At 39.1% G+C, this 22,344-nt stretch overlaps 1 pseudogene; it reads left to right on the top strand.

Annotated features, from left to right (window-relative positions):
• Nucleotides 1-22,344, top strand: part of LOC118800557 — a 32,232-nt pseudogene that overhangs the window by 4,601 nt on the left and 5,287 nt on the right.

Below are 22,344 nucleotides of genomic sequence, written 5' to 3'. Positions count from 1 at the left end.
TTGAGTTTTGTAACCATAGCGCATGATTTTCAATGTACCAATTAAATAAATGTTAAACAGTGCTGCAAACTCAGACAGTGCCACTGATTAGCATTAGCTGTTAGTTTAACTAGCATTATAACAGCTCTGCTTGCCACAGAACATGTTTGATAAAAGCACCGACCCAAGTTTAGATGATGATTCAAATCTGAGGGAGTGAAGTGGAGCAGCTGGAGCTGAAGCAACAGGAAAGAGAAATTAAACCTGTTCTGAGGTGTTTGGATCTTTAATTTGATTGGCTAGCTTAACGTTAGCTTAGCAAGCAGGCTACAGACCCGAACTTTGCCGCACACCACAGTACAGGTTTGATTCTGACTAACTGCTGCTCTGCTGACACGAGTTTAGATGATAAAAACTAATGTCTGAGAGCAAAAGCTGAGTAAGAGACAGAAAGCTGAAATCGAACCTGCTGGTCTGAGGTTGTACCTCCTCCTGAGGCAGTTGTGCTGCTGCCAGTCATTGCAGGATGATTCATTACTAAGATGTAAGATGACACTGAGACTTTTTTTGCCTACAAATGCAGCATATTACCTTGTTCAAATTCTCCCCTTGATATCTGGCGTAAAGCCAAAATGTGCCTAAATTGACACTTTGTTTTGAGCTTGTTTTGACCTGTTGGACACACCGACCCAGGGCAAGCATACAGTTCAATGTCAGTGCAGCAGCGTAAATTTGGGGCGTGTCTATTCAACATAAATGATGGACCTAACCTAACTTTGTGTAAATAGATCACAATATAGAAACATGTACACATATGCAGCTGTGACAGGTACGTTTCTTTTTTCTGAATTTATACAAACACTATTTCATTTTATAGTAAATTTGTTTTTGCTAGTTTATGTTTATGAACAGAGAAATTCATTTGTGAACCTGTGTTTAAAGCAAGTCTTTATTAAACTTAAACTTGTAACCATGTTGCAAATAAATCTTAAACTGATACTTTGCTTGTTTGCAAAAAGTGATTTCAGAGCCACTCGGTTCTACCTAATGGAAATTGTCTGCCTTCAGTGTTTTGTGCTTATGATCAATTTTAATAGACGTCAGCGTCAGACTAATTAATGACATTCTATTAAAAGATTGGTTTACCAAGAGTGACACTGGAGTACTTTCACCTAAAATGAGTTTAAGCAAGAGATTCGTTACAAAAATGGTAATAGGACATTAAAGTCATAATTAATCTTTTAGTACTTTTACTTTCGATACTTAAGTACATTTGAAGGCAAATACTTTTGTACTTTTGCAAGGGAGGACTTCTACTTTTACTGGAGTAATATTTTACCTTGGGTATCTCTAACTCAAGTATATGGTTTGTGTACTTCATCCGCCAGTATGTATATATATATATATATATATATATATATATATATATATATATATATATATATATATATATATATATGATTAAACAGATAATCTGACCTTCTGCCTGCCTGAGTTTTAAAGAATTTACATCTGTTTCAGAGCCTTGTTGCTCCAGTAGATTGCATTACAGCCTACCTGTTGTTTTCTTTCACTCTTGCAGGAGAATTACAGTAAACTAAAGTGTTTTATGACTGACAGAAAAAAACTGTAATCACTGGCAAAAGGGGTTAAACCACATATTGACAACGAAGATGCAGGCTAGGCTCAAATAACATGTTTTTAGTCTAATATCTCCTGCTGACATGACCAAAATACACTTCTCTCTACAGTCATGTTTACAGCCATGTCTACAGCCATTTCTACTGACTGTATCTCAGTGAGGTTTAAACAGCTTAATGAGTGCCATATGCTTCTTAATGAATTTGCCAACATCAGTGTACCTGAGCAATGAGTTTCTCCTCCTCCTCCTCCTCCTCCTCCTCCTCACACTTCCCCTTCTTAAAATATTTCTTAGTACTCATCTGTTAAGTAAATATTAGATTAATCAGTAGCGTAACTGAAACTACGCATTCTTTAGAAATCAGATTCAGCCAGGACAGCTTTACTACTTACGTGTAGCGGCTAGATAACTTTACTCAAGTGCTGCTTTAGCTGTGTTCATACAGAGCACGTTTTAACAGATTAATAAAAGGCTCAACATTTTTTATGGCTAAAATGTACATGATCAGGTGTCCATATCGCCTGAGTGTCATAATTACTGCAGAAGGTAAACACAAAAAATGATCAATCCAAACAATCCATTAAGTTATTTTAAGAAGTATTTTCAGGAATGGATCATATTCTAAGCACTAGTGTTGATTTAATGTTTTTAACTAGTGGTGATTTATTTTTTGTTTATTTTAAAGCCTCTCTATTGTTAAGCTTGGACTTTATTTGAAGTAGTTAGGTGCCAAATAAGATTTTGAGAAAATGTTTAAAACAAGTTTTAAATGCTAGATTTTCCTATTTTTAGATTATTGTGATGGCAAAAGATCTGATTTATGTTACTTAAATCCAAACCCAGTACTTTAAACCAATGGGATATTCACTGATTTTAAGATAACTGATGTTAAGATATTAAGATCATTTACAGCACAATATATATTTTTACTTTATTACGTAACAGTTTCTAACTATAGTGGCAAATATGTCTGTACCTTTTTCTTGATTTGGTTTTATTTTTGTTCTTCTTATAACAATTTTTTTTTGTTTTTCCCTATTTTACATTAAAAAAAAAATACTTCCCACAACTGCAGAGCCGTATTGGTCACACCACACCCCGCTACTGACTAAAACTAGAAGCAAATTGAAGAGTTACACCAGATCTGTGTCAGTGTTGTGCTAAAAAAGGTTCATCCCCCAGTTAATGTGTTACTGTGTTTGATCTCCCTCAGGCAGAACTCCAGTGAAACAGCATTGCAGAAAAACACTCAGGTGGAGAGAACCGGAGACCAGGATTCTTACCAACCAGTAGATGACATCCTTCACAGAGTCTTAGAGAGACACAAAAACTGCATGAAGAACAAGTACAAGAGCTTATTTGGGGGAATCAGAACAGAAGAGAATAAAACCCTCCTGAAGAGGATTTACGCACAGCTCTACATCATAGAGGGAGAGAGTGAAGGAGTGAATGAAGAACATGAGGTTCTACAGATGGAGAAAACATCCAGGAGACGCTTACAAGATTCTCCAATCAACTGCTTAGACATCTTTAAATCTCTACAAGGTCCTGAAGGAGAAACACTAGAAGAGAATATTAGAGCTGTGAAGGCTGACAGTCTCAGACACAAAGAAAAAAAAAAGATAACAGACCAAAAGAACCAGAGCTCAGAAGTATTCTGACTAAAGGTATCGCTGGAATTGGAAAAACTGTCTCTGTGCAGAAGTTCATTCTGGACTGGGCTGAAGGAAAAGCCAATCAGGATGTGGAGCTCATGTTTGTGCTTCCGTTCCGTTCTGTGTGACTTCCATCCTGAGCTCAAAGATCTGGACCATGAGATTTATGATCAGCTCAAAGCTGTGTTCATATTTGATGGTCTGGATGAAAGTAGAATTCCACTGAACTTTGAACAGTGTGAGAAAGTATCTGACATCACCATGACATCATCAGTGGGAGTGTTGATGACAAACCTCATCAAAGGAGAGCTGCTTCCCTCTGCTCACATCTGGATAACCTCCCGACCAGCAGCAGCCAATCAGATCCCTCCTAAATACATCAAGCGTGTGACAGAAATTCAGGGATTCAGGGACCCACAGAAGGAGGAGTACTTCAGGAAGAGGATCAGTGATGAAGACCAAGCCAAGAGGATCATCTCCCACATTAAGACAGCAAGGAGCCTCCACATCATGTGCCACATTCCAGTCTTCTGCTGGATCTCAGCCACTGTTCTTCAGCGAATCATCAAACAGCGTCATACAGAAATCCCTAAAACTCTGACTGAAATGTACTCACACTTCCTGCTCACTCAGACAAACATGAAGAATGAGAAGTATGAGGAGAAAAAGAGGAGAAACCCAAAGAACCTGCTGGAGTCCAACAGAACCATTCTCCTGAAACTGGCTGAACTGGCTTTCAAACAGCTGATGAAGGGCAATATGATCTTCTATGAAGAGGACCTGAGTGAGAGCAGCATTGATGTCACTGAGGCCTCAGTGTATTCTGGGATTTTCACTGAGATCTTTAGGGAGGAATGTGTGCTTTACCAGAGGAAGGTCTACTGCTTTGTTCATCTGAGCTTTCAGGAGTTCCTGGCTGCTGTTTATGTGTTTCACTGCTATGAGAGCAAAAACAGGGAGGAACTGCAGATATTTAACTCACTAAGCAGTGAGTGGTTTCAGAAAATTCCTCTGGATTTGCTGCTGATGGGAGCAATAAATAAAGCTGTAGAGAGTCAGAATGGACACCTGGATCTTTTCCTCCGTTTCCTGCTGGGCATCTCACTGGAGTCCAATCAGAGACACCTACAGGGTCTACTTACCCCAGCACAGAGCAGATCAAAGGAAATCAGAGAGCACATCAAGAGATTAATCAAGAGAGAAGATAAGCAACATCCCTTCTCCTCTGAGAGATCCATCATCTCCACTGAGAGATCCATCAATCTGTTCCTCTGTCTGTCTGAAATGAATGACGAGTCTCTCTCCAGAGAGATTCAGGAGTATCTAAGCTCAGAGAGACACTTAGAGGAGAAACTCTCTCCAGGACAGTGTTCAGCACTAGCCTGCATGTTTCTGACCTCAGAGGAGGTTCTGGATGAGCTGGACCTGAAGAAATACAACACATCAGAGGAGGGTTATAGGAGACTGATCCGAGCTCTGACTGTCTGCAGAAAAGCTCAGTGAGTGTTACATCTACATTAATACAGCGGAGTTATGACATTGTTATGTTGTCAGTATATACTGTAGTACATTGTGATATTGACATATTGTGATAGAGCTCTTCAGTTTCACAAACAATAAGCATGGAATTATACAATTTAATAATTCTATTTTTTTACATTTACATTTTTATTACTGTAAATATTTAAACATTCTTATAAAAGTACATATAACTGAGTAAATCTTGAATAAGCAATGTTAAACAGTAGCTTATTTGGATGTCCTCATCTAGAGTAAATTATATATTATATAAAACAAGGTTCATTTACATGTTCTTCAGTTAAACATATTAACAGTAATTAGAATTTTAAATTCTTAAATTCTTAAATGAAGTTCAAGTGATGTTTTACTCTCAACACCTTCAACTGTGTAGAAATACACAAGAAGACTTTTATATTAGAATTAGCTCGAGCTGATTACTTAAGATTTTAATCTGCATTTTACATACTTCCCTTTCTGGATCGGGGCCTTGCCATGGCAGAAGGGCTTGTGTGGTCTAGGGATCTTCAGAGCTAAGTTGTCAGGAGCAATATGCTCCTGGTAGGGTCTCCCAGAGTGAACAAGTCTGGGGTGAAGACGCCGACTAACTCAATCCAAAAATCCTCCATGACAAAAGCACACAGAAAACCATGTACCCTGCTCACACTGCTCAGCGTCCCTGGGAAACTATATGCCAAGGTGCTGGAAAGGAGACTTTAACCGATAGTTGAACCTCAGATTGAGGAGGGACAATGCGGATTCCGTCCTGGCCGTGGAAATGGACCTGCTTTTCACCCTCTCACAGATTGTTGAGGGGGCATGGGTGTTTGCCAATGTGTTTTGTGGACTTGGAGAAGGCTTACAACCGTGTTCCCTGAGATATCTTGTGGGAGGACCTCCAGGAGTATGGGGTGCTGGGGCTACTACTCCAGGCCATTCAATATCTGTACTCCCAGAGTGAGAGCTGTGTTCGTATACTCGGCATTAAGTGAGGCTCTTTCAGTGTTAGTGGTTGACTTCGCCAAGATTGTGCCTTGTCTCCACTTCTGTTCATGATATTCATGAACAGGGTGTGAAGGTGTAGCCGAGGTCAGGAGGGTATTATGTGTGGAGGCCGGAGGGTGGCATCTCTGCTGTTTGCAGATGATGTTGTTCTTTTGGATAGATGGATGGATGGATGCCTCCAGCATTCACTGGAGCGGTTTACAGCTGAATGTGAAGTGGTTGGTATGCAGATCAGCACCTCCAAGTCTGAGTCCATAGTCTTAGCCTGGAAAAGGATGGCATGCCAACTCCAGGTAAGGGGAAAGGACTTGCCCCAGGTGGAGGAGTTTAAGTATCTCGGGGTCTTGTTCACGAGTGATGGGAAGAGGGATTGTGAGATTGCTCTCTGTTTACCAGTCGGTCTACATCCTGACCCTCACCTATGGTCGTGAGCTGTGGGTAATGACAGAAAGAATGAGATTGCGTATACAAGCGGTGGAAATGAACTTTCTTCCCATAGTGGCGGGCTACACTCTACTTGATAGGGTGAGGAGCTTGGTGTAGAGCCGCTACTCCTCCGCATTGAGAGGAGCCAGTTGAGGTGGTTCGGGCAACTGAACCAGATGCCCCCTGGACGCCTCCCAGTGAGGGTGTACCAGGCACGGCCTACTGGGACAAGACCACGGGGTCATCCTAGGACTCGCTGGAGGGATTATATATGCAAGTTTGCCTGGGAGCGGCTTGCGGTTCCCGGGAATGAGCTGGAGGAAGTTGCGGGGACAGGGTCGTCTGGGATTCTCCGCTCTCCTAACTGCTACCGCGACTCTAGCTGGACTAAGTGGTTAATGATGATGATGATTTTATATACTTTACATTTCCTACAAAAAAAAAGGCAAGCCATAAAATATTCATAAATAAAGCAATTCAATTACATTTAAAATGTTATAGTGTTAGGGGAGAGGTCACGCTGAGTGTGGCTCTAGTTTTTACAGCATTATAGTGTTAGGGGAGGGGTCACGCTAAGCGTGGCTCTAGTTTTTATAGCGTTATAGTGTGAGGGGAGGGTTGATGCTAAGTGTGGCTCTAGTCTTTATAGCGTTATAGTGTTAGGGGAGGGGTCACGCTAATTGTGGCTCTAGTTTTCATAGCGTTATAGAGTTAGGTGAGGGGTCACGCTTAGTGTGGCTCTAGTTTTTACAGCATTATAGTGTGAGGGGAGGAGTCACGCTAAGTGTGGCTGTAGTTTTCATAGCATTATAGTGTTTGGGGAGGGGTGACGCTTAGAGTGGCTCGAGTTTTTATAGCGTTATAGTGTTAGGGGAGGGATCACGCTTAGTGTGGCTCTAGTTTTTACAGTGTTATAGTATTAGGGGAGGGGTCATGCTTTGTTTTTGCTTGAGTTTATATAGCGTTAAAGTGTGAGGGGAGGGGTCACGCTGAGTATGGCTCTAGTTTTATACCATTATAGTGTTGGGGGGTCACTCTAAGTATGACTCTAGTTTAATACCGTTATAGTGTGGGGGGGGGGTCACTCTAAGTATGGCTCTAGTTTTATAGCGTTATAGTGTGAGGGGAGGAGTCACACTAAGTATGGCTCTAGTTTTTTAAAGCATTATATTGTTAGGGGAGGGGTCACGCTAAGTGTGGCTCCAGTTCTTATAGGGTTATAATGTTAGGGGAGGGGTCACACTTAGTATGACGCTAGTTGTTATAGCGTTATAGTGTTAGGGGAGGGGTCACGCTAAGTGTGGCTCCAGTTTTTATAGCGTTATAGTGTTAGGGGAGGGGTCACACTTAGTATGCCTCTTGTTTTTATAGCATTATTTTGTTAGGGGAGGGGTCACGCTTAGTGTGGCTCCAGTTTTTATAGCGTTAAAGTGTGAGGGGAGGGGTCACGCTTAGTATGGCTCTAGTATTTATAGCGTCATTGTGTTAGGGGAGGGGTCACGCTAAGTATGGCTCCAGTTTTTAGAGCGTTATAATGTTAGCGGAGGGGTCACGCTAAGTGTGGTTGTAGTTTTTTTAGCATTATAGTGTTAGTAGAGGGGTCACGCTATGACACCACCACATAAAGGGACCTGTGGAATACCTATTTTTAATGATTAACACTAACATAGATTTCAGGTAGTGTTATTTAGGTTACCCCACAGAAAATGAAGTCCTTAAATTCCTTTATGACTTCTTACTGGGATGTTCTGATAGGAGTTGTGGCCTTATCTTATTTCTGGTATTTTTATTATGCTTTGTTTTTCCTTTTTTTTGTGTTTTGAAAGTGTTTCCCGTTCATTCCAACGGGGGCACTCTTATTTTGAATATAACTCTGGTTTGGGAACAGGAAAGGGAAATGTGGTAGCCATTTTCATGGAGAATCAAGGTTGGGGAAGAGAGGCCTGGTGGATCATTGCTGCTCAAGCTGCTAACAGACTTTTACTCCTTTTTCTACTCATCTTTGTCCTTGAAGATTGGATCCCCCTCTAACTGTGGAGATACCTCAAGGAACTGGGTGAGCTCGTTCCTGTTTTGGTTTTGGTTTTTTTGCATTGCTGGGCCCTGTTTTGATTTTGGAGTATTTTGGGGACATTTTTTGCTTGGACTATGGTTATGGATTTTTTTTTATATTGGATTCGATTGAGAGAATCACTGGACTTTGATAACTTTATCCCACCTAACGGACTTCTGCAGCAGATTTTATATTCAACTGCTTTTCTGCTTTGTTTTTTTTGGCTTTGTTGCTGTTGCTGATGCTGTTAGTGTGTTGTCTGTTCTGGGAAAAATCAAGGAAAATCTAACTTGTGCAAGCTCTGTGGTATTCTGGTACTCACATGTTTTTTTCCCACCAAATTAGTGTTCGGATTTTATTAGTAACTGCTGAGTTTGATCAGATTGTTACAACGCTTAATATGCCTGTAGTTTTTATAGCGTTATAGTGTGAGGGAGGGGTCACGCTAAGCATGGCTCTAGTCTTTATAGTGTTGTAGTGTTAGGGGAGGGGTCACGCTAAGTGTGGCTCCAGTTTTTATAATGTCATTGTTGAGGTGGGGTCATGCTGATTGTCCTGCTAAGCCACACCAGAAACTGAAACCTCTTATGGACAACAACCTCAGTTATTTAAAAGTGCTAAAATAAAGAATATAAGATATAGTTATATGATTATATAACATTTTGTTTTTTAAACTTGTGTTCATTCATTTATTTGGATCTAATTTCCATAATAAAATTCTATCAAATTTATTGAACAGTGGTTATTTTTGGTAGAAGTAATTTGGCTGCGAAATAATTTTTTTTTTAAAACTTACATTGTTCATGTATATATGTGTAACCCAGACTCTCTCACAGCTCCACTCTGCGCTGTGTTGAATGAGACAGAACCACAATGGAATCTGCAGTGGTTTATTCTGTACAGCAGTTTTCACAGAGAAATGGACAGACGGCACTAGACCAGTCAAAGTCAAGTCAAAGTTTATTTATATAGCGCTTTTTACAACCGGTGTTGTCACAAAGCAGCTTTACAGAAAAATCCAGGTCCAAGCCCCCATGAGCGTCGCCAATGACAGCATGAAGGAAAAACTCGCTAAGAGCAAGAGGAAGAAACCTTGAGAGGAACCAAGACTCAAAAGGGGAACGCATCCTCCTCTGGTCGACACTGGATAGCAAACAGCATTAGTATAAAATATCATAATATAAAACGGGGGAAAAAAGGTGGAGCAATGGTTAATTAGATAGTTTGAGTTTATGCAGCAGCAGCAGCATCAGGAGGGTCATTTCATGCAGGTGAGGTTTGCACAGCATTGTACAGCATGAAACTCCCTGGTGGTCAATACGGTGCAGATTAGACAACAGAGATGGAGCTCTGGTGACTCCCATGTGGCAACTCAGGCAAATGTCGCTCAGATGAGAGAGAGAGAGAGAGAGAGAGAGACTGATTAGCAGGACAGACAGGTAGATATTGTATATTGTCATAAGCTTTAGTGCTTGTTAATTCTGGAGAATAATTAATTCACTACGAAACTGTGGGACCATTTAATGATTTATACATTAAGAGAAGAATCTCTACTCTACAGGAAATTTAACAGGGAGCCAGTGTAAAGATGACAGGATTGGGGATATAAGGTCAAATTTTTGGTCCTTGTAAGGACTCTAGCAGCTGCATTCTGGACCAGTTGGAGCTTATTTAGTAAAGTGTTTGAGCATCCAGCTAAAATGGTGTTACAGTAGTCCAGCCTGGAGGTTATAAAGGCACCAGCTTTCGTTTAGGCTTGAATATTACATAGCATAGTGATGTTACACAAGTGAAAGAATGTGGTTCTAACAATGTTGCAAACGTGCATCAAAGAGACACTGGAATGAAAGACGACGCCTAGATTTTTTACAGTAGTGCTTGGAATGACCGTATGGCCTCTAAATTTCATTCAAATTTGGAGAGTTGAGATCTCTCTGCTTTGGGTCCAAGTAGTAGGACCTCAGTGTTGTTAGGATTAAGAAGAAGGAAATTGTTGGTCATCCAGCTTTTGATATTTTAACACATTCTTCAAGATTATTTAGATTCAGAGCCTCATTTGGTTTAGCAGGTATGTAGAGCTGAGTGTCGTCAGCATAGCAGTGAAAACTAACACCGAACCTGTGAATTATAGTGATCAGACTGTAGATCTACCTCATACATCAATGTGGAAAAGAAAAAAGGATGGACTCTTTCAAAATAAAAGTCACTTACAGCTCATTGATACAGTGGTGAATTAAGTACAGCAAAGACTAAACATGTATTATGTGGTATTAATTTTATGCACAGCAGTAAAAATCTAGTGAAACATTCCAGTCAGTGTTAGTTCTGCTACATATGGTCCTGTTGTTGGTCAAACTGCTGTTTCTGATGCTCATTACTGTCCACTCTTATCCACAGAGGGACTGTGTGGCTGCCGGTTTTTTTTATTTCCACGAAGCAGGAGCTCAACTGATGTCCTCCTTTGTTCTACTTGTTTTAGTCTTCAAACATCTGATGAAGGGGGTGTTTTACAAAGCAGGATTTCTCAGCTAGCCAGATAACTTACAAGAAGCACTGTCCAATCAAAGGAGAGATAAGGGACATTCCTATTGGACGGTTCTCACATTGGGCTTGAGTTCAGGGGTGATCCTGCTTAGTTGGACTGAAGACCTACAGCTACACTGGCCCTTTATAGATAAGACTTAACATCCTTACTGTAAGGCTAAGATAACCTGAACTGTAATCTGGTCACTGAAAGCCTTGATGTCTGTCTGTAAGCTTTTATTAGTTATCATTTTAGAAAATACATTTGGTGTGAAGTCAGTGTTATGAAAATAATGTTTTTTTTATTTTGATGTTATAGTTTTGAAAAAAGTCTCAAATATCAGAACTTTTAAAACTATTTTATCAAACTTTAAACATCCAATATTGTAACAGAACTCATGCACCATGAGTGACAATCTTATATGTCTTATTTCAGCAGTGCTTTGGATTATTTTAAACTGGACTGTGGTTCTATACACAAGTCTAGGCACCCCTGTCCAAGTTACAAACCCAGTTCCATAAAAAGTTGTGACAGTGTGAAATGCCAATAACACAGAAAGCAGTGATGAGTGAATTCTGTTTAAGCTGTTAAACTGAAAACACCCCAAAAATGTTATTTTACCCCATGTTTTGCCGTCTGAACTTTATTTAGATTTGTTCAAAAAAGACAAGACACAAGCAAGTTTATCACTTTACTACATCATCTTTCCTTTTACCTGCATAAATAATTGTATGTGGACTGAAGACACAAACTGATCAGTTTTGAAAGTGATTTTTTGTCATTCTTCCATTATACCAGTCTTCAGCTGTGCAGTCGAGTGGAATCTTTATTGTTGTATTTCGCTCTTCATAATGTGCCACACATTTTCAGTAAGAGATGGCAGGCCAGTCTAGAGCCTGCACTCTGTGATTAGAGTCGTACTGTTTTAATACAGTATTGAATTACTGTGGTACAGTATTGAATTACTGTGGTAACCTACTGTGGTAAGGTTCACGTGGTGCTTATACAGGACTAGGCCTGTCCTGAATGCTTCTTTTATACTGAGCATGATTAATCTCCTCTTTTAAAATGTTTTCAGAACATTTAACAGTGATCATAGTGTGAATTTGCCCCTGTCCCAACTTTTTTGGAATGTGTTGCAGGCATCAGCTTCAGAATGAACTTACATTTACAAAAGACAATGAGGTTGATAAGAGTCTAAGTTGGCAGCATTCTAACCATCACTGAACCTTATAAGACAGATAAATGAGACACTGTAGTTAGACAGTGATGACGTAGCTGCTTGTTCCCACCCACTGCACACGACTGGCATTACTGACCTCAGCCGTCAGAATTGCCTCAGTGTTTAACCACCATGGATCATGATCTGGTGGTTTCTATAGCAATTTAAATTGAATTTGCTCTGAATGAAACAGCAGGATAGATCTCCTAGCTACTTCATTTAGTCCACCTCCTTATATTTGCACTTACTGTCCATTTTATCAGCTCCACTGACCATATAGTTTCATTCTGTAGTTCTACAGTTAGAGACTGTTGTCCATCTGTTTCTCTACTTTTTTAGCCCCCTTTCTCATGAAATGAGGGGAATTCTCCCAGCATCCAAAAAGTGCAGAATTATGAATCATGTAAAAGGTTCTGTGAGGCTGGGGAATCATGCAGTTTTCTGATGTGCAGTTTGTGCTATAGATGCTGCCATGTTTGAATTAAAGCTCCTGGAGAACCTGTGCAGCTGCAGGCTGTATGTGATCATCAGGCAAAGATTTGGATGTTTTATAGGCTTTTCCTGCAACAGTGCAGGGTCCTTCACACAGAACTCCCTATCAGCAGGCAGTGTGATCCTTGGTGATGGTTGTCAGTCCCACTTCTGGACGATGGAGACTTCAGCTCCTAAAATAAATGCTAAACTGTAATCTAACCTTTGAGTAAACTTGTAGGAATTTAATCTAAGCAGAACATTTTGAGGAGAAAATCATTTTAACTAGTTCAGTTTGTTGAAGGTAAAGGACTCCAGCCACTCTGAAGTAGTTACAGTATTCTTGAGATCTGGATTGGCTTTGTAAGGCAGCAGGTTTGTAGAGGTTAACTGTGTGTACTTTTTTGCCTGATTTTTCAATGTTTTTATTCAAGAAATTCATAAAATCATTGCTGCTGTAGGCTGATGGCATCTGGGGTTCAGTAACTGGTTCTTAGTTAATTTAGAAATAGTGCTAAATAATAATCTAGGATCATTCTTACTGTTTTCTATGAGACAGTCTAAAGGCTATCCCTCCAGACGGACTGGAACACTTCTAGTTTAGTCAGGCGCCATTTTCGCTCTAGTTGTCTGAGAGTCTGTTTTAAAGCTCGAATGTGCTCATTAAACCACGGTGCAGCTTTTTCTGTCTTATTATTTTACTTTTAAATGGAGCCACAATATCTAGAGTAGAACAAAAAGTAGCGTCTATGCTCTCAATCATAATATCTAATTCGGTAGGATTAGATGGACAGCTGATAGAAGCTGATAATTGTGGAAGGTTTCTGATAAAGCTACCAGCTGTGGAGGAAGTTATAGTCCGCTTAACACGATAGCTGGTGATGAACGTACATTACCACTGAAGTGAATTTCATATGAGATTAGGTAATGATCTGAGACTGCTGTGCTCTGGGGGAGAACAGATAAATGATCTATGTTTACACCAAAGGTATTTATGTTCAAAATAAACTCAAAGGTTAAAAATAGGTAAATCCTTAATCTTTCAATTAATCTACTAATCTAGTGTTAATCTTCAGCTCTTTTTTGGATATTGCCTTGTATTTCTTCTTTAGGCTGTGCCACCTTTTCCTATAGCCCCAGTTCCAAAGGATAGTCCTATCAACAAACAAACTAAATCAAATTAGGGCTTTTAACTTTGTTAGAGAATAGGTAAAGAGATTAAAAGACCTTAAAACACCTCAGTGTCGCTGCTGGACTGAGAATAGTCCACCAATCAAAAATATCCAGCCAACAGCATCCTGTGACCACTGATGAAGGACCAGAGGATGACCAACACAAACTATGCAGCAGCAGATGAGTTATCGTCTCTGACTTTACATCTACAAGGTGGACCAACAAGATAGGAGAGTCTATTAGAGTGGACAGTGAGTGGTCACAGTGTTTAAAAATTCCAGCAGCACTGCTGTGTCTGATCCACTAAGACCAGCGCAACACACACTAACACACCACCACCACATCAGTGTTACTGCAGTGCTGAGAATGTACCTGCTCTGTGAGGGTCCATGGGGGTCCTGACCACTGAAGAACAGGGTAAAAGGGGGCTAACAAAGTATGCAGAGAAACACATGGACTACAGTCTGTAGTTGTAGAACTACAAAGTGCACCTATATAGTAAGTGGAGCTGATAAAATGGACAATGAGCATAGAAACCAGGTGGTCATGTGAGTCAGTTGTGAAATGGAAGCTGAAAAGAGGCTGATGGTTTCTACAACAGGACAGTGATACAAAACATACCTTACAACACCTCATGAACTACTTTAACAAACTGAAGCTGAACCTTTTGGAATGGCCCTCACAGTCCTGACTCAAACATCATTGAAAATCTGTGGGTAGATTTTAAACATTCAGTGCATGCAAGACAGATCAAGAATATCACAGAACTATAAGTGTCCTGTAAGGAAGAGTGAGGAAAAAAACACTGAACAGAAAGACGCCTAGCTGGACAAAAACACTGTGATATCTGGCAAAAGGGATGGTACTGAGTGATGACTTAGTATAGCATCTAAATTTTAAACATTCCAATGTATCATTTACTTGTTTTTATGTTTAGCATTATTAAAATCTAAAGTAACTGTGTATTAGCAATGTATTTTTTAAATAGTTTGCTGTAGATATATTTTTTTTTACTTCAAAAATCAACAAACTTCAAAAATCAGACTGTTATTGTGAAGTTACTGTGAAGCACAAACATTCTATTGTTTTTTATGTAGTATTTCTGTTTGAGACTTTTTTCCTAGTTTTTCTGGAAATAGAGATCCTATATACATAAGATTTGTTGGAAAAAATTAGGAACATCCTTCCAGAGAGGGGTGATTCCACAGCTTATTTACTATATAGATTATTTCTGTTTCACTGTTGGTTTAACACTAAACTCTCAAATTAGGTAAATATCTGATCAGTATACATTCTGATAGGTACAAAATGAGGTATATAAAAACATATTCTGATCATATCGAAGTGAAAAGAATTTACTGCAACAAAAGGGTTGAATATCTTTGACTCTGTCTTACATTTTAATATTAAATTACCTTTTATTTGCTGAGCTCAAAATATTGAGATTTTAGTGAACCCACTAGTGTAATTTTTGTAAGGGCTCATTTGATTCATTAGGCCTTAATGCAACTGGGGTGTAGACAATTCCATAGCATACTAAATTCTGTAACCCTTGAGGATCTTAAGCTAAAGATAATTGAATCATACACAGCAATAGAAAACTATAAAAGATAACTAAACACTTCCTGTTTGCAATTTGTACTGTATGAAATGCCTTTAAGGAAAAGACATTAAAGAGAACAGTTAAAGTTAAGACGAGATCATAAAGACCATGAAAAATAGTCAGGTATGCAGAGTAAAAGCCCTAAATCACTGCCAAGGACTTACAGGAAGATTTAGCTGGCACAAAAATAGTGATGCTAGTCCTCTGTGCAGTGTTGTTGCACAAACATCATCTACATGGAAGCGTCATCAGGAGGGTAAAAGAGACATAAGTGTAAATGTAAAATGCAATTGAACTTGCTACAACCATCAAAGTCATGTTTGGGAATAAATAAATAAAATAACTTTTTGCCATCTGTTAAGCAAGGGGTGAAGCTTTTATGCTGTGTGGTTGTTTGGCAGCCAGTGGCAGGGCTGCAGAGCTGAACTAGTATGTTCTGATTTATGCTCAATATTTAATATTCATTTCACATGGTTTTAGACTTCTACTGAATCTCTTTCTCTAGCCATCCTTGAATTATAAAAACACGCTAAAAGTATAAGGTGCTGCTGAAAAAACATGATATTTTGTCCACTTAATCTACTCAGAAATGCTTCTTTTAGTTTATTGCAAAATTTGTTCTAGGTTTAACTGCATCATATATTGCCTGGATTGTGGTGGCAGTTAGTGTTTTATGCTACTAAATAGGTAGCTTCTACTTAGAGAGGAAAACAGTAGCTATCTTTACTGTTTTAAATGGGATCACATGGATGAATAATCAAGTTATGAATATCTTGTGTACTTATTCCTGAAAGTAAAGTCAAAGTAGAAAATAGAGAGTAAGGTAATTATATTACAGTTCTCCTGATTACACCATGTTCTCTATTTATTCTGATTTTTACAGAGTAGCTGGGTGTGGTCTCACCACAAATTCCTGTGAGAATCTATCATCAGCTCTACAGTCTTTTAACTCATCTCTGAAAGAACTAGACCTGAGTAACAATGACCTTCAGGATTCAGGAGTGGAGCTGCTCTCTGCTGGACTAAAGAACTCACAATGTAAACTGGAGACACTCAGGTGAACTTTGCGTGAATTCTTTAATAAAAAGTTGACAAACTATAATAAAATGTAACTTTCTAATAATAATATATTTATGTGTAATTTTAATATTACTTTCACATGGTTTTAGAATAGTACTGAATCTCTTTCTCCGGCCATCCTTGAAATATAATAATGAATAATGTGCTGCCGAAAAAACATGATATTCTTTTTCTCTTTATTTATTCAGAAATTATTTTTTTAAGTATATTGCAAGATCTGATCTAAGGTTAACTGTATCATATATTGGCTGGATTGTTGTGGCAGTTAATTTTTTATGCTAATAAACAGAGAACTTCTACTTAGAGAGACAAAACTATAGCTCTATTGTCTGTTTTAAACGGGATCACATGAATGAATAATCAAGCTATTAATATATTGCGCACTTATTTCTGAAAGTAAAGTCAAAGTGGAAATTAGAGAGTAGGGCAATTCTATTACAGTTCCCTGATTACACCATGTACTATATTCTGACTTTTACAGACTAGCTGGGTGTGGTCTCACCACAAATTCCTGTGAAAATGTATCATCAGCTCTACAGTCCAAAAACTCATCTCTTAAAAAGCTAGACCTGAGTAACAATGACTTTCAGGATTCAGGCATGGAGCTGCTCTCTTCTGGACTGCAGAGTACATTCTGTAAACTGGAGACACTCAGGTGAGCTTTCTGTGAATTCAGTAGTCTCTGAAAAATGTTAGAACCAATTAACTGGCAAATCAATAAGTTAACATCACTTTTTCAGTTGTCTGTCTCTCTGTCCTCATTACTGTAATGAATGTGTAGTAAATTGTCATGTCATGTTCTCTCTCATTCAGTTCAGAAATCTTTCTTTGAGTCTGTTATAATAAACTAGAATAACCACCAGTAAAAAATCAACACTATGTTTTCCTATTTAGTTTGTTTTTTGTCAATTTTGTTGTTTCTGCTATTAAGCTCATGGTAATTACATATAAAACATTAATGTAATGGCTAGTATTTAGCATGTGCTGTGATAGGTTAAGTAATGATCATAGACTACATGAAACAACTCTAAATTTAGCTGTATGGTGAAATGTTTTTGCAATGAAATTTAAACCTACTTTAGTTTAAAAATAGAACAGGAGTATCTCCAAGGTTTTATAATAGTGTCAGTCCTGCACAGGTACAGCTTGATCATCAGTCTGTCACCAGTCCAATGAACTCACAGTCTGATGTGGTATAAGTAGAGGGTCAGGGGAGGGAACACATAGAGAGGAGAAGTTGAAAAGAGGGAGGATCAAAAGTTATGGGAGAAGGAGGAGAGGGAGGTGAAGGGGTCAAAGTTAAAAGGGACAATGTTCTCACCTCAGGAAGGACAAACACAAAAGGTCATACAACTGTAAGTAAATACAGCTGACACAAGAAAAGAATAACATATTGGAGAACAGAAGAAAATGTGAATAATATGTATTTTCTCTCCATAGCAAACCCAGACTATGGCTATACATACAGTAGCCAACCTTTCTGTTTTAAATGGGATCACACGGATGAATAATCAAGTTATGAATATCTTGTTTACTTATTCCTGAAAGTAAAGTCAAAGTAGAAAATGGAGAGTAAGGAAATTCTATTAGAGTTCCCCTCATTACACCATGTACTATATATATATATTCTGACTTTTACAGACTAGCTGGGTGTGGTCTCACCACAACTTCCTGTGAAAATATATCATCAGCTCTACAATCTGTTAACTCGTCTCTGAAAGAGTTAGACCTGAGTAACAATGACCTTCAGGATTCAGGCGTGGAGCTGCTCTCTGCTGGACTGAAGAACTCGCACTGTAAACTGGAGACACTCAGGTGAGCTTCCTGTGAATTAATTATTGAATAAAAACAGTTAAAGAAAGAATCAATGAACTAGTAAATCAATAACTTTACATCATTTTTTTCCTGTTATCTCTCTTTGCCCTCATTCCTGTAATGAATGTGTAGTGAGTTGTCATGGCATGTTCTCTCTCATTCAGTTCAGAAATCTTTCTTTGAGTCTGTTGTAATAAACTAGAATAACCACCAGTAAGGATGAACACTAAGTTTTTAGATTTAGTTTTACAGTTTTTTTGTTTCCACTGTTAAGCTAATTGTAATTATGTATAGAAACAGTAATTTAATAGCTAGTATTTAGCATACACTGTGATGCTAAATGATCACAGACTACATGAAACAACTCTAAATTTAACTGTATAGTGAAGTGTTTTGGCACTGAAACTTACTTAAACCTACTTCAGTTTAAAAGTGGAGCAGGAATTTCTCCATGGTTTGGTAATAATGTTAGTTTTGAAATTAGAGGAAAAAGATTTGAAGACACCATTGATAGCTTTGCTTTTAAAACAAAGAAGTACATTTTCTAAGGAAATGATTCTCACATAAAGTGGGAGATAAATATATTTTACATTGAGCCGGTGAAGTTTTGTATACCACAAGCCCTGCACATTTTTTTCCAACAACTCAACACCATGGTCAGTGTGGCTGCTCAGGGCTATGTTTCTCAGAACCCCTCACTGCAGCACATGACTCAGGACTCTCTCAGATCCACCTATCCCTGTTCAGGTACGCCTGACTACTGATTACTCACACCTATCGCTTGTTACAAATGTTTGTTAGTTTAGTACATAAGCCTGAGCTTTAGCTTCAGATCTTTGCGAAGTACCATCACACATGCATACTGAGCGTTTCCTTTGTGCCAGTTTCTGTCTCTCTGTGACCCATGTTTTGTTTGTGACCACGATTCAAGCCTTACTCTTTTGTATTGTATTGTTTCTATGGTTTTTCACCTTCTGCCTATGTTCATTGACTGTGAGTTTGGATTGCCCTTCTGCTATTAAAGCATTGTTCTCAAGCCTCTGCTGCAAGCGTCTGGTTCAGTTTGCCATCATCACAATGTGCTACTGTTGCAGTGCTGTGCTGTCACTAGCAGCTTTAGCACATAGTGTTAGAAATTCAGCAGGAATAGTCAGGAGACTCCATCTTCAGATCCCAAGTTTTATTCACATGTTTGCAGAGAATCATGCAGAGACACAGCTTGATCATCAGTCTGTCACCAGTCTAATGAACCCACAGTCTCACATGGTTTAAGTAGAGACACTGAGGGTCAGGGGAGGGAGCAAATAGGGAGGAGAAGAAGTTGAAAGGAGGGAGGAAAAGTTAGGGGAGAAGGACAGAAGGTGAAGGGGTGGGGAGAAAACGTGAAAGGATACTTTCTCTCCATAGTGAACCCAGACTTCTTATGGGTATACATAAAACATATAACACACGTGCACTGTAACAGTGCTGTAACTGATGGAAGAGGCCTACTGACCCAAAGGGACAGCAGCTGGTATCACTGCTTATCTTCACTGTTTAGTTTAGAGGTGTGGAAGGAGTAACAAATCAGTTTATGTTGGAACAGCTAACCAAAAATATTCCACTGTGTCACTCTCACAAACTCATAGCCTAATTGCATATATGTAATATAAATATGATCAGGCCCCAGCTTTAAACTTTGGATAAAAGTTATAAGGTATACGGTGTGGCATATGTTTGGAGGATTGTGAGTGTGGAGATATTTGAGAATACTGTGCTCCAGTGTCTGTAGGCTGTCAGCTATGTTAGGGATGTATGGATCATCTATCCTGTACTTTCTCTACTCATCAAGGTAGACCAAGTCTGATGTGAGTCTTTTTTGGGGGGGGGCAGGCACTGGATATGTACATAGTTTTGTACTGAAATGTCTTGATGGGAAAGATAAAAACACAAATAAACTTTTGATCACAAAAAAATATGAACAGGCCTGGCCTAATAACATTTTTCAGGGGCTGCCGCTAAAAGATTTACATGTAACAGGGTTTATTCAGCTCCTCATGAATTGCAGAAAATATTCAGCTCTGTGGATTGGATCACCTGTCATGTTCTTACAGTTTTTACTGAGCTGAGAAAATCAGTGCACTGAACTGGAATACATTCCAGAAAACTCTAAAGCTCCACTTGCTGTGTCACTCCACCATTATAAACTTTTAAACTGTAACTCAGCCTGCAACTATTAATATGATGTTAGTTCTTTTACTTATCAATTTAATTTTATTATTAGTTGATACTTTATTTGGAGAGCCCACTGTAGATGTCTTGCAGATGCTTATCTATTAAATTCACATTAATCTATGTAAAACTAACCCTGATCCTAACACTAACCATAATATCATCCCAAAGCCTAAAACTAACCCTCACCCTGGTGATGAATTTAACCCTCATACTAATCCTCACCCAAATCTTAATACTGTTGAGAATCAATGGAGGTGCTGTGAGAGCCCCATTGATGTGTTCAACATGTCACTAGTGTAGCGAACACTGGCTGAAACTTTACTTCAAGCTGAGTGTTTACCTAACTTATCAACAACCCAAAAGCTAAGGGCCTTTTGGCTCCAGCGAGTCTGGAGTTGAAAGTGTAAATCTGTCGACTTAACACTCCCAACCCCAAACTCAGTCAAATGTACTGCTGAATCAAGAACCAGCACCCCTCTCCCTTGACCCAGGGGGCAACAGAACACCTCCCTGGAATTTGGCCACATGGCTCTCCAAGTCCTGTTGACAACTCTATCTTTTAAGTAACAGAAAGTACATTTCTAAGGTATATATCCACTCCAAACTGCAATCATTCGTTAGAACTCTTTTTAACTAAACTAGATATACCAAGAACGCAACTGATACGACAATCTGGACTGCAAATTTAAACTTTCTAAGTTCCCTGAAGATCTCAAGCATGGACCCACAGCACCCCAAGGGGTGAAAACGAGAGTTACCACATCACCACCGTAAGGACCATTGCTCACAAAGGACCCCGGGAAAACTCATTGATATGCATGTTGCCTATCAACCTTCTGTAATTTGCAAGTGATGATGCTTGTATTTGTGTACTCAGTTACTTAAAGTGTGTATTTTCCTTTCTTTTACCAGACGTTAGAAATGTGTAGGATAACTGTCTGAAAGTTACTGAAATAATCATTTAAATTAGTGAGTTTAGAACACTAAGTATGCTTAGTATGTACTTAAGATTTCGTTGCACTGGGTTAAATCTGTGTTAAATCTCCTGCCACAAAAAGACACCCAAAGTGTTACCTACAGAACTATTTCTGCCTTTACAATAGTTGTTTTCAGGTAATGTGGATAAAAACTGTACATTGACGCACAAATGTTAGGTTTATCTGTTGTGGATTTTAGGAAGCTAATTAATCTGAAAAATGTTTTTTTTAATCAAATTAAAACCTAGAGGGAACAAAGAAGGGAGTTTCCCTGGGAAGGCACTCACAGAGAAACCCCCATCAATCAGAACCAAGACCTAGGAATAGCTAATTACCCGTTAGGTAAGGGAACCTATCAACACCTTTGCTCCACCCCCGAAGGGAAGAGCCAACAGTCGGGTAAAACCGGCGTGCACGCCTCCACATTCCAGTTAGTTCGAGCTTGCATTCCTGAGAAGAAGAGGAACTTCCACAAGTCTGTGCCAACCGCAGTTAGAAAGGTTAGAAGTTAGAATGCTTAGATCAGATCTGAACATTTTTGTTGTCTGTGTAGTTGTCTTGTTGTTTGTACCTTTAAGTTTAACCCAACCTTAGAGAGGAAGGTCAAGATCTCCTTATGTGGCCAAGTAAGGAATTTCTTCAAGTTTCAGCTCTGATGGAGATAGGTAGTTAATGCAGGTTAGCAGCCTCGAACTTTGACTGCATTTCCCCAGCCGACTGTGAGTCGAGGTAGCCCACGATGCCAAGAACCAAGATTTCCTTCGAGCTCCACCTCAATCTGCAGGCAGATTGACCACGAAGGGCCGCCTTGCTGCAAGTTCCTTCCTCAAGCAGCCCCAAGAAGAAGCCCAGAGAGACTGAAGCATAGCCAGAGCCAAGCCTCAACCTTTCATACCATTTTAATCTGTGAAATAAGTTACGTTACCTGAGCCATTCCTTTGTTTTGTTTATTTCTTTTCTTTTGTTTATTAACCAAGTTATCCAATT

The sequence above is a fragment of the Colossoma macropomum genome, unplaced genomic scaffold (genome assembly GCF_904425465.1).
Source record: "Colossoma macropomum unplaced genomic scaffold, Colossoma_macropomum, whole genome shotgun sequence".
Lineage (NCBI taxonomy): Eukaryota > Metazoa > Chordata > Actinopteri > Characiformes > Serrasalmidae > Colossoma > Colossoma macropomum.
The sequence above is the reverse complement of the archived record's forward strand: the minus strand, read 5'-3'. Positions and strand labels throughout refer to the sequence as shown.